This window comes from Apium graveolens, chromosome 4 (genome assembly GCF_009905375.1).
Source record: "Apium graveolens cultivar Ventura chromosome 4, ASM990537v1, whole genome shotgun sequence".
Lineage (NCBI taxonomy): Eukaryota > Viridiplantae > Streptophyta > Magnoliopsida > Apiales > Apiaceae > Apium > Apium graveolens.
Window position 1 is genome coordinate 92,332,553 of NC_133650.1, and position 16,692 is coordinate 92,349,244.

Here is a 16,692-nt window from a genome sequence, read left to right on the forward strand (position 1 = left end):
TACACGACTCAACATCACTTTAATGCCATCACTACACTCGTATCAACATCACAAATTAGTCGATAAATCATCGCAAAAGGGATCATGGCATATGCATGAGCTATATGATATGATAAACAAATAAAGCTATAAAAAATAAAAAAAAAAGTATATGGCAAAAATTATGCAACTATATAAACTAATTATCATGAATATGCAGCTATATGACACACACACAAAATATTCCTTAACTACCACCCCCAAACTTAAAATCTTCACTGTCCCCAGTGAAGGTAGTAGAAAGGAACACAGGGTATACCTACTCGGAGTCATCATCATCATCACCCTCAGTGGATGGAGTATCAGGTGGCGGGTATGCAGAGTCCTCACCAAAAACTGGCCATTGGATGTCAGTTCCAAGGCCCCGAAAAGTAGTCCCTAACTTAAGGGTGAGCTCCTGAGCAAACCTGCTATGCGTCTCGTACATGGCATCCATCCGCCGTGACAGCCTCCTATACTGGGCATCAGCCATCCCAGCACCCTCCTGAGCTCCCGAAAAACCAGCTTCATCACGCCTAGGCCTAACCATAGTAGCACCTCGTGCTGGACGCCCTCCTGGAAGATGATAACCCAGCCCATACTCCTCGGGCTCACCACCGATCCACTCCTGCATCCCATTCAGAGTCTCAAAATCAATCGGAGCGGCCGGCAACTGCAACTGCTCATGAGACGGCCAGTTTACTCCCACTGCTCGGCAAAGCTTCGTGACCGTGGATGCATAAGGGATGTTCATGTACTTAGCTCCCCTCAAAAACTTCAGAATTCCTTGGTAGATAAACTCACCAAGGTCCACATTGTACTCATCATTCAAAATTCCCCACAACAACTGTGCTCTCTCAACTGTGACCTTATGTGCATGCGAAGAAGGCAGAATATTAGCACAAATAAACTCATTCCATACACGGGCATACATGTTCATAGCTATCGCCGGAAAGTGACGATACTCATTAGTTCCTGTCTTGAAGGTCCAAACTGTGCCTGGCCTACAGAGAGTAGCACAAATCAAATCCAAGTCAAAATCCTCAGCAGTCTTCTCATTCCAGTTCTCCTCCTCGGGCTTCCTCTCTCGCTGCCCAATCACACGGCGAATCGCCGTTGGGTGATAATCAACCGTCAGCCCTCGGACCACAGAAAACCCATTCTTCTCGGCCTTCGCGTTCACATAAAACTCGTGAACCACACTCATCGATACTGCTTCAGGAGACTCACAGAAAGCTATCCACCCCTTCTCTGCAATCATAGGTAGAAACTCACCATCCCTCCCCGATGGTAAAAACCCCCTCTCCTTCAGAATCGGCTTCCCCAAAAGCTTAGTGTACTCCTCCTCCGCAGCTCTGTCATTCAACCGAGGCCTCGCAGCATTACCCCTCGATGAATCAGCAGTAGGGACTGTGTTGCTGCTATCAATAGTCCTTGCTCTCTTGGGTGCCATTGAATCTGAATAAAAGTGCTTGAAAATAGTGTTTTTGTGTTTGGGAGAGAGTTCAAGTGTAGAAAGTGTGTGGGAGATGTATGGTATAGGTGTATGTATATATAGGGTAGGGATTAGGTTAAAATTAGATTAGGAGTGGGTTGGAGGGATAAAATCATGGGGTAATGGGGCTGTAATTTATTTTTTTTTGATTTTCTAATTTTTTATGAACTTAAAAAAATTTCTGGCAGCCGACCCCTGAGCGGTCGCTCAGCAAAGCTGAGCGGGCGCTCAGCTTGCTGAGCGGTCGCTCAGCAGAGCTGAGCGGGCGGTCAGGGGGTCTCTGGAAAAAAAATTTTGAGCCCGGTTTTTCTGATTTTTTTGTGGTTTTGGATAGGTTATTAACTTCTAAGGGTTCCTGTAGCAACAAATCATGGGTTGCCTCCCACGCAGCGCTTCTTTTTCGTCATTAGCTTGACATTGCGTACCTTCCTCAAGTTGACAATAAAACGGCACTAACCACTTCTCGGTTTTCCGTATCCCCATAGTAGTGCTTCAAACGCTGACCATTAACCTTGAATGCTTGGTCCGGATCATTCTCAAAAATCTCCACCGCTCCATGTGGAAACACATTTTTGACAATAAAAGGTCCAGACCACCTTGATTTCAACTTCCCAGGAAAAAGTCGGAGACGAGAGTTGAATAAGAGAACTTGTTGCCCCGACACGAATAACTTAGGATGCAGCTTCCTATCGTGCCACCTCTTCACCTTCTCCTTGTACATTTTGTTATTCTCGTACGCTTGAAGTCGAAATTCATCAAGTTCATTAAGCTAAAGCATTCTCTTCTTACCAGCCGCATCTAAATCCAGGTTCAACTTTTTCAACGCCCAATAGGCCTTATGCTCAAGCTCCGCAGGTAAATGACATCCCTTACCATACACCAATTGAAACGGGGACATACCAAGTGGAGTTTTGTATGCTGTTCTGTAAGCCCAAACAGCTTTATCGAGCTTTAAAGACCAATCCTTCCTTGATGGACAAATAACCTTCTCTAGAATGCACTTGATCTCTCTGTTAGACACTTCCGCTTGACCATTTGTTTGCGGATGATAGGCAGTAGCAATTCGGTGATTCACATTATAACGCTGCATCATAGAAGTGAACTTACGGTTGCAAAAATGCGACCATTCATCACTTATGATTACCTGAGGCATTCCAAACCTTGTGAAAATCTGCTTATGAAGAAAATTCAACACTGCCTTTGCATCATTTGTCAGTAGAGCTTTGACTTCTACCCATTTTGAGACATAATCGACTGCCAGCAAGATGTACTGATTATTACAGGACGAGACGAAAGGCCCCATGAAATCGATTCCCCAAACATCAAAGACCTCGACTTCAAGCATCACATTTAACGGCATCTCATCCTTTCTCGTCAAATTTCCCACTCTTTGGCAACGATCACACCTTAAAACAAACTGATGAGCGTCCTTAAACAAAGTAGGCCAGAAAAAACCTGCTTGCAGAATACGAGCTGTCGTCTTCTCACCACCATAGTGTCCACCATAAACTGTGGAGTGGCAGTCTCGTAATATCCCCTCCGTCTCACAGAACGGGATACATCTCCTGATGATCTGGTCAGCTCCCTGTCTAAACAAATATGGTTCATCCCACATATACCACTTCACCTCATGCAGAAACTTTTTCTTTTGAGCTGAGGTCAAATTAGGAGGCATTATATTGCTGACAAGATAGTTTACAATATCGGCAAACCATGGCTCTTCCTCCTGAACTGCGAACAACTGCTCATCCGGAAAAGATTCATTGATCAATGTCTTATCCTGTGAAGTAGACTCGGGATTCTCCAATCCAGAGAGATGGTCAGCTACTTGATTCTCAGTACCTTTTCGATCCTTGATCTCTAACTCAAAATCCTGTAGTAAGAGCACCCAACGAATGAGTCTCGGCTTCGAATCCTTCTTGGAAACCAAATAGCGAATGGCCGCATGATCCATGAATACTGTCACTTTTGTCCCAAGCAGATAAGATCGAAATTTCTCGAAACCAAAGACTATAGCCAAGAGCTCCTTCTCAGTAGTGGTGTAGTTCATTTGGGCCCCATTTAAGGTCTTACTAGCATAGTAGACCACATGAAAGAGATTATTTTTGCGCTGCCCAAGAACTGCACCTACCGCATAATCACTGGCATCACACATCATCTCAAACGGCTCTGTCCAATACGGTGCTGTAATAACTAGTGCAGTGATTAAACTCTTCTTGAGAGTCTCGAATGCCGTCAAACATTCATCATCAAATTTGAAAGGCACATCTTTCTCAAGCAAGTTGCACAACGGCTTAGATATCTTTGAAAAGTCCTTGATGAACCGCCGATAAAAACCCGCATGACCAAGAAAACTACGGATTCCCTTCACAGAAATAGGTGGTGGAAGATTTTCAATGACTCCGACCTTGGCTTTATCCACCTCAAGACCCTTGCTAGAGACCTTATGCCCCAGAATAATGCCTTCACGCACCATAAAATGACATTTCTCCCAATTGAGCACCAAATTAGTTTTCACACACCTTTTGAGCACGGCACTAAGATTATTCAAACATTCATCATACGAATGTCCAAAGACGGAGAAGTCGTCCATGAACACCTCAACATTATTCCCAATCATGCCAGAGAATATAGCCATCATACATCTCTGAAAAGTGGCCGGTGCGCCACATAACCCAAACGAAACTCTGCGAAAAGCAAACGTGCCAAATGGACAAGTGAAGGTAGTCTTTTCCTGATCCTCTGGTGCAATACAAATCTGATTATACCCTGAGTAGCCATCTAGAAGACAATAATACTCATGACCAGCCAACCTGTCAAGCATCTGATCAATAAATGGAAGAGGGAAGTGATCCTTCCTCGTGGCCTTGTTCAACTTTCGGTAATCCATGCATACTCTCCATCCTGTAACTGTTCGAGTGGGGATGAGCTCATTCTTCTCATTTACTACCACAGTGATACCTCCTTTCTTAGGCACACATTGTATGGGGCTCACCCAAGAACTGTTAGAAATAAGATAAATGATGCCTGCATCCAGCCATTTCAGAATTTCTTTCTTCACCACCTCCTTTATGATAGGATTCAGTCTGCGATGTTGCTCCACAGTTGGCTTACTACCCTCCTCTAGCAGAATTTTATGCATACAATATGAAGGGCTGATCCCTTTGATGTCTGTTATGGTCATCCAATAGCTGATTTGAATTCTCTCAAAATCCTTTAGAGTTTGTCTTCCTCACTACCTGAAAGGTCAGATGCAATAATAACAGGTAAAGTAGATGCATCACCTAAAAAAGCATACCTCAGGTGTTCAGGTAATGCCTTGAGCTCCAAGGTAGGTGCTTCCTCAATTGATGGTTTGAGCTTTCCTTCAGCATTCTTGAGGTTAGAAGTACCAAGCGATTCAAACGGCATGTCCAGCTTTCACCTCCAGGGAGAAGCATTTAGATATTATAATTGCTCATTGCCATCTTCCTCATCACTGTCAAAATCCCCCACTAAGGCCTTTTCTAGTGCATCAGACATTAGCATATGATCGAGTTTAGAAGTAACTGCAGAATCAATCACATCCACTTTTAAGCACTCCTCATCTTCTGTAGGGAATTTCATTGCTTTGAATACATTGAAGGTCACATCCTGATCCTGCACTCGCATAGTAAGTTCACCTTTCTGCACATCTATCAAGGTACGGCCAGTAGCCAAGAAAGGTCTTCCCAAGTTTATGGGAATCTTCTTATCTTCCTCGAAATCCAGAATAACAAAGTCTGCAGGAAAGAAGAGCTTATCCACCTTGACTAGCACATCCTCCACTATGCCCCTTGGGTAAGTAATGGAACGATCAGCCAATTGTAGAGACATGTAGGTGGGTTTTGGATCAGGCAAATCCAACTATTTAAAGATCGACAATGGCATCAGATTGATGCTTGCTCCCAAATCACAAAGGCACTTGTCAAATGACAACTTGCCAATGGTGCAAGGAATGGTGAAGCTACTTGGATCTTTAAGCTTTGGAGGTAACTTTTGCTGCAGAACAGCGCTGCATTCTTTCGTTAGAGGTCTCAAGGTCATCCAGTTTCACCTTCCTTGAAAAAATACTCTTCATAAACTTCGCATAACTAGGCATTTGCTCCAGAGCCTCAGCGAAAGGTATATTGATGTGAAGTTTCTTGAACACCTCCAGAAACTTACCGAACTGCTTATCCAGCTTTTGTTGTTGCAATCTCTTAGGGAAAGGTGGTGGAGGATAGAGTTGTTTCTCCCCTGTATTACCCTCAGGCAGAGTGTGTTCAACAGTAATCTTCCTTGGTTCCGCCGCTTTCTCCTTTTGCTTAGCTTCTTCATCTCTAACTTCAGTTTCTCCTTCTTTCCCCTTTTCAGCATTAGCAACTTTGCCAGACCTTAAGGTAATAGCCTTGACTTGCTCTTTAGCTTCCTTCCTGCCTGGTACTTCCGTATCACTGGGAAATGTTCCAGGTTGACGATTGAGCACTGCATTGGCTATTTGACCGATTTGATTTTCCAAGGTATTGATAGAAACCGCCTGACTCTTGCATAACAGCTTAAGTTCCTCAAAATCAGCACTAGTAGGTGTAGCTGCACTTCCCTGTTGAGGATATGATTGCCTTTGAGCATATTACTGTGGTTGCTGGAATCCAGGTGGATTGAACTATTTATTCACACCTTGCTGATATGGTGGCTGAATAGCATTCAGATTATTACCCCAGCTGAAATTTGGATGATTTCTGTTATTAGGATGATAAGTAGCTGGTACAGGCTGCTGTTATCGCTGATAATTATTCACATACTGAACAGATTCGTTGATGAGAGAACACTGATCCGTAGCATGAGAACCTGTACAAAGCTCACAGACCATAGCTATTTGATTAACTCCATATGTAGCTAGAGAATCGACCTTCATAGACAGTGCTTGGAGCTGCGCTGCAATAGCAGTGGCTGTATCGACTTCCAGAATACCTGCTACCTTCCCAGGCATTATCCTCTGAGTTGGGTTTTGATGCTCATTTGCAGCCATAGTCTCGATAAGATTATAAGCCTTAGTATAACTTTTGCCCCACAAGGCGCCTCCAACTGCTGCATCGAACATGGGCCGAGATTGGGCCCCCAAACCATTATAGAAACCAGTGATCACCATCCAATTGGGCATTCCATGATGTGGACACTTTCTCAACATTTCCTTGTAGCGTTCCCAAGCTTCGCACATAGATTCTGTAGGTTGCTGCGCAAACTGAGTAAGAGCACTCCTCATAGCAACAGTCTTTGCCATCGGATAAAACTTCACCAGAAACTTTTGCGCAAGATCTTGCCAAGTAGTGATGGACCCAGCTGGTTCAGAATGTAACCAGTCCTTAGTTTTGTCCCTCAGTGAGAATGGGAAAAGCCTAAGTTTGATAGCCTTATCAGTCACACCATTATACTTGAACGTACTGCAGATCTCGACAAAATTCCTTATGTGCATGTTGGGGTCTTCAGTCGCAGCACCTCCAAAAGAAACCGAATTCTGCACCATCTGAATAGTGCCCGGCTTGATTTCAAAGGTGTTAGCTTGAATAGCCGGATGAAGAATGCTTGACTGAATGTCATCAATTTTAGGCCGAGGAAAGTCCATAAGAGCTGGATCGGCCTGAACAATACGATCACCCATGATTACTGGTTCTTTCTGCTCACTTCCTGAATCCGAATCTTCAAAATCTATCTTCTCCGGAATATCAAGAACTTCGTCTGTCTCCTCAGCTGTATCTAAAGTCCTCTTGCGAGTACGAGAACGAGTTTGCATAAACGCTCGCTAAAGTACCTGAAACACAACCAGAAACAATAAGTAACTAATATGTCTGAATTACTGAGTCCTACCGACCAATGATGGTAAGTACATAAACTAAACAAATACGCCGAGTCCCCGGCAGCGGCGCCAAAAACTTGTTAGGGCGAAAACACGCGCTAATATTCAAGCAAGTATACGTGTTCGCAAGTAATATAGAATACTTTCTAGTTCGTTCCCATAGAGACTCAGACTAATTATTGTTCAATTAAACTTACTCACCAATGTATGATTACTTCTCAATGTTAAAACACTAACACTTAGAATTATTGACTAAATATTAACTACAATTAACTACTTAGTTAATCACTTAATTAACACTTCGAATTAACAATATTAAAACACTCATGAGATCACAACTTCATTACTACTTCCTTCAATAGTTATTGTTATTACCCTTAGCATGCAACAGTGATGATATTAATCGAATAACATAAAACTGATAAAAGCCAACTCTCATTGTACTAATACCATTCTATCAAACATCCACAATTAAGATAGAAGTTGAATAAGCATCAATTATGTTGAGTTCCTATATGTCTACAGAAATTGACAACATAATGATTTAAGCACAAGTTATTCCTTTCGATTACACAAGGCGAATAAAACGGTTAGAGTTACCCACTAATCATGCACATCATACATGAACTTATGCTAGCATGGCAAGTTCTAAATCTCGAGATCCACCGTCGCTTCACAAGAGATTAAAACCCTATCTTATATGTTCGCGACACACATAAGACGAATACGCACAACCAATACTAGATATCATACAATCATCACACACTAAGGTATTAAACAACTAACTAAAGAATTCCATAGTAAATCCGTTACGACCCCATGATCACGATTAGCCCATGATGGCACTTATCGTCATCATGGGTTCATATGAAAACATGATAAACAAACACAAGAGAATAATAACTAAACTAATTATATTAAACCAGAGTACGTCACAAGAGTAATTAGGTTCAAAGCAAAGAAAACTAGCATCCAACGTTACAACGAAATAAGAATCACAAGAAAATATGCTTCCTCTTCGTTGCGATGTGCTAAAACGGTCTTCTTCCTTGTCTCCTTCTCTCCTTGCTTAATACCACAAGCCAACCCTGTGAAAACGTCTCCAAATCTACTTATATAATAGTCCCATAAAACTCAGATTACATAGAAGTTGGAAGCCAAACAGAAGTAGATGTCTAAAACAGATGTTTATTTTTCCCGACCCTGCGCGGGCGCTCGGCCTTCTGCGCGGCCGCTCAGCATAGCTGAGCGGGCGCTCAGGACCCTACTGGAAAATTCCTGAGTTTGCTCCGTTTCTTCGCTGTAATCTGCCCCTTTCTTTCCTCTCGCAATGCTTAACACATGCCAAGGCTTATTCTTGATGATTACTCCTCCGAAATGCAACTTATACCCTGAAATGCACAAACACTAGAAAAACGCATCAAATACACAAAATACTTGATTTCAAGACACCAATTTAAGCCATTTTAAGACATTCTAAGTTGTATAAAATTCCACTTATCACTCTTCTTAGTTATAAAATATAGAATCCAAGGAAACAAACCACTTGAATTATGATTGAGTGGAGCTTGGGTTTGGAAATTTTTCTTCTTGTTTTTCTTCAAAAAACCGTGAGCAAGGAGATGGGGGGGAGAAATGAATGTGTTTGCTTGGTTGCTTCCTTTTGTTTGTTTAATTAAATTATTACCATGGTAAAAATTGTGTGGCTTATAATCAACCAACAAATCCTTCCCATTTGGTCATGCTTATGTAATCCACTTATGTCAGCTTCCCACACTTGTCTTCTTCTTGTTAGTGTGATGACATCATCATCATTAACCTCTTTGATTAACTCCTAATTACTTGGCTAATGATCGCTGATCTGTTATACGGTTCGCTTAACTTTCGTTCTCGTTTATCGTTTGAGGGATCATACCCGGGATCTTATTACTTGGGTTCCTTTACCTTTCTCAATACATTATATTCCTTTTATGATCCCCTCTTATAATCCTTGAATTTAAATCCTTTTTATCCTGTTACCTTAAACTCAATTCTTTCGGTATCTGGTGGATTTTCGGGAAAAATCAAAATGTTCGAATTTGGATTCTGACGATCTTTACATACACTTATATACCATATAGAGTACTAATAAGATCTCAGAATAACAATAAAAGAACCTCTACAAAGTGAGGCATGAAAAGTTTTCTTATTCAGCATAATCAGCAAAATCACTATTCATAAGGGTTACAAAAAGTTCAAAATTTTTGGGGTTATTACACCTATCAAGTCTAATACTATGCTGCTTCATTACTCTATTCCAGCATCTTTGAATATCTTCATAATAGCATGGAAATGGCAATGCTTCTTTGTCCTCTAAAACCCAGTTGAATATGCTTCCACATTCCTTTTGCATACACTCGACGCATGTGACTGTGTTGTCACTATCAACAGATGTTTAAATTGATTATCCATCGAGTACATGATCATCCGTCGGGTTGCCTTGTTGATCATCCGTCGAGTGGCATTATAGTTTATCCGTCGGGTAGCTATTTGGCACTTGACTTCATTTCATTTATGCAGATTTACAAGACATCGTCTATGTATAATTAATCAACCTATTCTGCATATCTAATTAAAGTCAATCATGACTTGAGTGCTACTGCAGAATCTAAATAAGGTGTATGCAGAATTATGCTACAGACTCATTATTACACAAGCTACTCACTCGATGGATAATTAATCATCATCCGTCGGGACTATATTGAGTCATCCGTCGGGACTATATTCCTTATCCGTCGAGTGCTACATTTTTCACTAAGTAAAATCTACTAAGGTATTTTGTTAATGAAATCATCAAGTTCACAACATATCGACAACAATATTGTTAGTGAGATTGCAAAGCTGTATGAAAAGTAGATATGATAAATCAACACTAGAACATGACAGGTAATAATACTACGTCTACACAAGAAATTAGGAAGAAATGAAGAAAAGGCACCTATAAATAATCAAAATATTAGAAGAAGTTTTGAAGTCTGTTTATAAGTCACTGAAAGAAGTTCTTTAATATGTTCATGCCTCAGTGAAGGATAAGGTTTAAAGACTTTCAAGATTTTAAAAGTGTTGAAGATTCAATATAAAAGTGCCACCAGAAGATTTCAGTGTATTAGCATTGATTGAAGATAGACATATTCGAAGCATAAAAAATCATAAAATTTGAAGACAGGATATAGACAAAGGTTAAAGAAGACAACTGTATTCTTGAAGCTACACTCGGTGAAAGGAGTTCATTTATATGTTCAAGCGTCAGTGAAGAACAATGAATGAAGTATTCAAGATTGTAGTAGCAATGAAGACGTTGTCTAAGTACCAGAAAAGAGTCCAGTGAAAGTATATATATTTTTTGATAGACAGTGTTTGAAGCGATAAAATCGTTGCAAGCTTAACAATATAATCAAGGATATAATACAAAGACCTGAATCAAAGTTAATCGTCTGTGAATCAAACCAATTGCACTAGGCGTCAGTGGTTCGTGAAAGGAATATTAGTATTATCATAAGAAGGATTTTTAAGCGAGGATTCATATCAAAATATGAAAGTTATATGGTTTATACAAAGACTCGGAGAGAAGACTTAAAGACGAGACAAGTTAAGGGTTAAAGCGTTCTACAGAAAGTAAGTCAAAGTGACCACTACCTTGTTGTAGGAGTCACTATAGCCACTCTATTGCTTAGAAGGAGAAATAACCTTGAAGTGTAGCTCAAAATCTAAGTACCGGGGTTGGTCTTGACCTAGTAGGAGTAACAATGAATAAACAGGAGTAGATACTATCTCATAAATGCATGTTGTTCCTTGTTGTCACAAGTGAGAGGCTCCCTACTGCTTCTAATCACCACTTGGAAGAAAAACTAAGTCAAGTGGACTTCCAAGGGTGCTAGGGTCGCAACTAAAGCTTCCTAGAAGGCTTGTGGTCGCAACCCAGCACATTTTCTAAGGCAAGAAATCTTCTAAAGGTGTTAGGGTCGCAAGTGGGAGGCCTCCTAGGGAGCTTGTGATCGTAACTCATGATAATCTTCTAAGGAAAAGTCTACTAGAGTGCTTAGGGTCGCAAGTAAGGCTCTACTATTACCTTGGAGTCACAACTTGTAAAGAATCAAAAGAAGACTTTCTTAAAACCACTCTAAGCGCAAGTGAAGTCCTTGGGAATGCTAGTAGGCGCAACTCACATGATTCCTTGAATATTCTATGAACAAAACATACCTGGACGCAAGTAAACAACCACACTTTGTTGAATCTATCAATTGATTTACTTGGTTAATAATTGGCCACGTATTTCAAAGTGATATAAAGTCTACACTTGAAGCAAAATGAAATCAGTTGTTCTGTCTTCTCAAATGAAAGTTGATGAAAACAAGAAATAAAGATACACAGAGAAGTCCAACCTTATTGAATATCCGTTAAACTTCTCACCGGAGAAATGTTATAATGCCATATTTAACTCTTGTATATTCATAAGGGGCATTATAATCGTTATCCGGCAATTAGATCCTTAGAAGAACAAAAAGCTAGATCGGTGTATAGGATTTAATTTGTACGTCTTTGTAGAAGCATGGACATTGTTGTTCTTGGATTGTGGCCGGTTAATTTATTTACCGGAGTGTAGAAACAACCCTCGAGGATTTATATATGAATATATACTTCCGCGAATATCTTGTGTTCGTTACTTTATTGTCCTAAATATTATTCACCTCAAGAACACGGAACCACTAACCGAACACTAAATTATATATCCCTAAAAGATTTAAAGAATTTTTTAATTTAGCGAGTATCGTATTCAACTCCCCTTCTACGATATTTCAGGACCTAACACACTTCATTTGAATTATAAAATAATTTTAAGTTGCAAATATGCTTTCAAAGTTGCATACCATCAAAAATTTGAGTTGCAAAAATTCTTGCAAAATTATAAAACATAATTTTGTAAATATCTGTAGAAGCTTATATTTTTTTTACAAAAAAAATTTAAACTTAGGTATTTTTGAAACATTTTTAGGTAAAAAAGTTATGAACCATTAGAATACTTGTCAACATTCTTGGTAATGAATGTGACGGCCTCAACCCCGGGGTCAGGAGTTGACGTCACCAAACACAATTACCAAAATCTAAACAACAAGATTATTATTAAAATATACTTACTTGACCCCAAACCAAGATCCGATCCAGGTTCAAGTATGATTCAGGTTCACATTATTACAAACCATTATTCAACATCTAACACACTCTAACTTTATTCAGCAACTCATCAGACCTCATGGTCTAATACAAACTACCTCAGAGGAGCCGGGTCCCGAAGGGGTAGGAACACGGATATGTCTGACTGGTCTTCTAGGCATCTGCGAGATATAAATAACAGTTTGCAAGGGTGAGCATAATCGCTCAGCAGTACCAACATATGAATAACAGAATAAAAACAGTAATGTAACAATAATAGGAACAGAGCTGTAATCATGTCATCAACATTATATAATGAAAATCGGAGATAACTGGATATCACTAACTAGCATAATTTATCAAAACAACGTAGTAGTGTGATGTGTAAGTACTAGAGTCCAATTTTAATATGCTATTCATATTTATAAAACCGTTGTATCAACCACTTATACCCTTACGGGAATCACAAATCCAAATCAGATACGTAACGGTTATGTGAAGGCAGCTGATCAGGCTATCAACACGAGACGGCTCTAACTGCCATCCCATTTACCTGTTCTGGAACTCAGAGACTAGCTAGGTCTATGACCTACTAGACTAATCGGTTATATATTGCGCGCAACCGAATTAGTCTCTTACGCCACCTCAATAGGCCTACTTTGGCCCCTATGTATCCCATATCTGATCGTTTTATCCAGTTTTCAAAACACTTGTACCTATCTCATTTCAAAATCATTCATTTTACCAGCACATATAAAATCCAGTTCGCAAATCATTTCATTCAAGATAGGTACATTTCGAAGTTACTTTTCCCCAAAACAATTTGAAAACAGTGTTTTATAACTACAGGGGATACGTAACTTAAAACATTTCTGTTCCATTACGAGAATAAAATATTGAACTATTCATACGTACTGAACCATAAAAGAATGGTAAGGGGTACTTGTCTTGCAACGCTTTACCAAACCCTAAGTAGCTTTCACGCTGATTTTATTCCTGGGAAACTCGACTGGGATCTACAAATATAGAGTACCCTAATCAGTTATATCGACATGCTTGATATCCTCAAATCCTAGTAACCCAATCCGATAACCCGACTCGTATACTTATTATACACATAATCACGTAATCACGAACAGAAATAAATATGTTTTAAGAATAAATATTTTGAAAATTTTGGCAATAACTCCTTTGTTTATAAGCCTACCCGTCGATTTCAATCGACGTCAACAATCACAACAAGTCACAATCTCATCACAATGGCAATTCCACAGTCTCATAATTATTCTCGTATAATTCCCAAAAATACAATTTAATTTCGAAAAATATTTTATTTATTTATAAAATTTAAGACTCAGAACAACGTCATCACAGTCCACCGTCCGCTCGTAACGAGTCATCGCGGTACGGCAGCAAAATTCTCGGGGCACTCGATTACTCGAATTCCAACGCGAAAATTTCACCGATTACAAAATAATTTTCCCCGCACGAATTATGACATCACGAATATTTATTCATAACTAATTCCAACAGAAATTAAGCAAAAATAATATTAAAATAATTCAACAGCCACGCGCCACACACACAGATTGGAAAAAGAACGTAACAGGGCCGGAAACGCAGGACCAAGGCGGCACAACTGCAGCCAACACACACCCACACACAATTCATACGCACACACACAAGCACATACATATATGTATATACTATAGGAACAAATCAGAATCAGGCAACCGGAATAAAAAGGGCGGCCGGAAAGTAATTACCGAACACAGGGAGCCGGAGAAGAACACCGGAAAAGCGAGGAAGAAACGGAGGTGAAGAAACGAAGGAAGAGCGGCAAAAGAGAGAAGGAAGAATCAATGGAGAGACAGGGACAAAGAGATGATGTTTGGGGAAATAAGCTACTGCCTGCACGTGTCCTTCAAATGGGACGCGTGTTCATATTCTCTTACGAGATGTTAACACGTGTCCTGAGTATTAGGGGTCGAATAATTAACCAAATTTCGAAATCAACGAGGCAGGGCACCTCGAAAACAATTTCGCTAAATCACGATAATACTTTTAAAGTATTGTAAATATTCTGAGGTTTACAAAAACATAGATTTTGAAATTTTAAGAAAATTTTTAAAACGCGATTTATACCCGCTTTTAGCCTTTAAACGAAACCATGCACGGGTAAGTTTAATCCCGAAAATCTCCAAAATAATTTTAAAATTCTCAGAATAATACGAACTTAATAAAATATGAATTTCATGATTTTTAAAAATTTCCATAATTAAATATGGATTTTACAAATAAACGCGGTCAGAAAATCATTTAAAAATGAATAATTGGTGAAATATTGATTTTTCAATTTTCTAAAGTCCTAAAAATAATTATCGAAATTATAAAATTATAAACCAATTTTAGAAATAATCTCAATATTTATGGAATTAAAACTATATTAAAATCACTTTTACAAGCGAAATAAAATCATATACTTCCATAATAAAGCACACAGTTCAATCCCACATATTAACAAATCACACATAAATAAATAACGATCAATAACTACTTCCAAAATCATTACATACATTTATTTAATTATTTAAACCTTTATTATATTTTGAAATTATTAGAATAAAAGAATATACACGAGTCGTTATAATGAATAAGTCTTGTTCTATATTTTATTATGATGATAATAATAATAAATAAATGATCGCACAAACATTTTATGCCTTAACTATTATTATGCGTCTATTTTAACAATAATCTATTTATGTAAGAATTTTTTGATTGGTTATGTTATTTTGGTATTATTATTGTGTCCAGATATAATTTTGATTTAAAAATTATTTCTCTTATAAATAGTTTTGTAAGTGGTTCTCATTTCTTTTTATCAATTAATTAGTAAATTATATATATATATAGAGTAAAGTTCTATGGAATCCACCTTTTAATTGGAGTCATCGGAATCCATCTATGTTATGCAAATAAAATATCTTCTAAAACGTGTTATCTTACAAAATATGTTTCACAAATATCATACTTCAATAAAATCGTGCAAATATCATATATTTGCAAGTATAATTTGTATGTTCTGCAACACGCATGTTCTGCAAACTAGGCATGTTTTGTAAAATAATATGTTTTGCAACATTCGACTTGTAAAATCTATGCAATCCGCAAGATTTTCAATAAAATTGTGATATTTGTAGAATATCATTCAAAAAATAATATGTTTTGCAACAATTTAAGCTATATTTTACTTGCAGAACATATATGGACTGCAAGGACTCCAATGAAATAGGGGACTGCATAGAATCTAACCCTATATATATATATATATATATTTAACCTATCAAAAATGGATGAAGGATATGTAATTGACATTACCAATATTAAATGGATTTAAAGTTTGTATATAAAAATATAGAATTCTTACCTCTAGAATGTCACTCATTATTTTTTAGACAAATAAAAGTTAATAAAATTTATTAAAAGATAAGTTTTCTGCAAACATCTAAATACTTTTAAAATTATTGGTTCTAAAGTCCACATATATGATTTTTAGAGAAGTGGGGGATAATTGTCATATGAACTATGAATTTAAGATATTAAATAAAAACTAATTGTAATGTATGCAATTTATTATATAATAAAATTAAATTAATGTGAATTGTGATAAAGTGATTTGATTATTCTTTCACATCCATCATGGCATCACATGTATCTTGTTCTCACAAACAAAGATAAGGAGGTGTTTTCATGTCACATTCATTAGCCAAGGAAAAAGAAATTAAAAATTACGTTTAAATTAAATACAACTGAATACCAGAAAGAAGCCACCAAGTTGGCATACAAACCACGTTTCTTTCATTCTCAAATAACAACTATTTGTAAATAGAAATTCCGTTATGTCTCTCTTTACAAAAAAAATTTCTTGATAACTCACTTTTCAATCTTTCAGTTACCTCCTCTTTTTCTTTTTAATCTCTATGTGTATATATATTAATCCTCCTTTGCATTGCTTCCATGCATCACTATTATCATATAGTTGTTTCTCTTTAGTACAAACTATCTCAATTCTAATTTAGAGTTTCAAGATTAAGTTTGTGCTTTTTCCTAAGACATTGTTTATTGAGCAATA

The 16,692-nt window shown here is 38.1% G+C and overlaps 1 non-coding gene across 1 annotated transcript; it reads left to right on the top strand.

Annotated features, from left to right (window-relative positions):
- Positions 1-6,672: 6,672 nt before the first annotated feature.
- Positions 6,673-6,779, top strand: LOC141722265 (small nucleolar RNA R71). The gene has a single exon (XR_012575284.1). It is a non-coding gene; the product is annotated as a small nucleolar RNA R71 (small nucleolar RNA).
- The last annotated feature ends 9,913 nt before the right edge of the window (positions 6,780-16,692 follow it).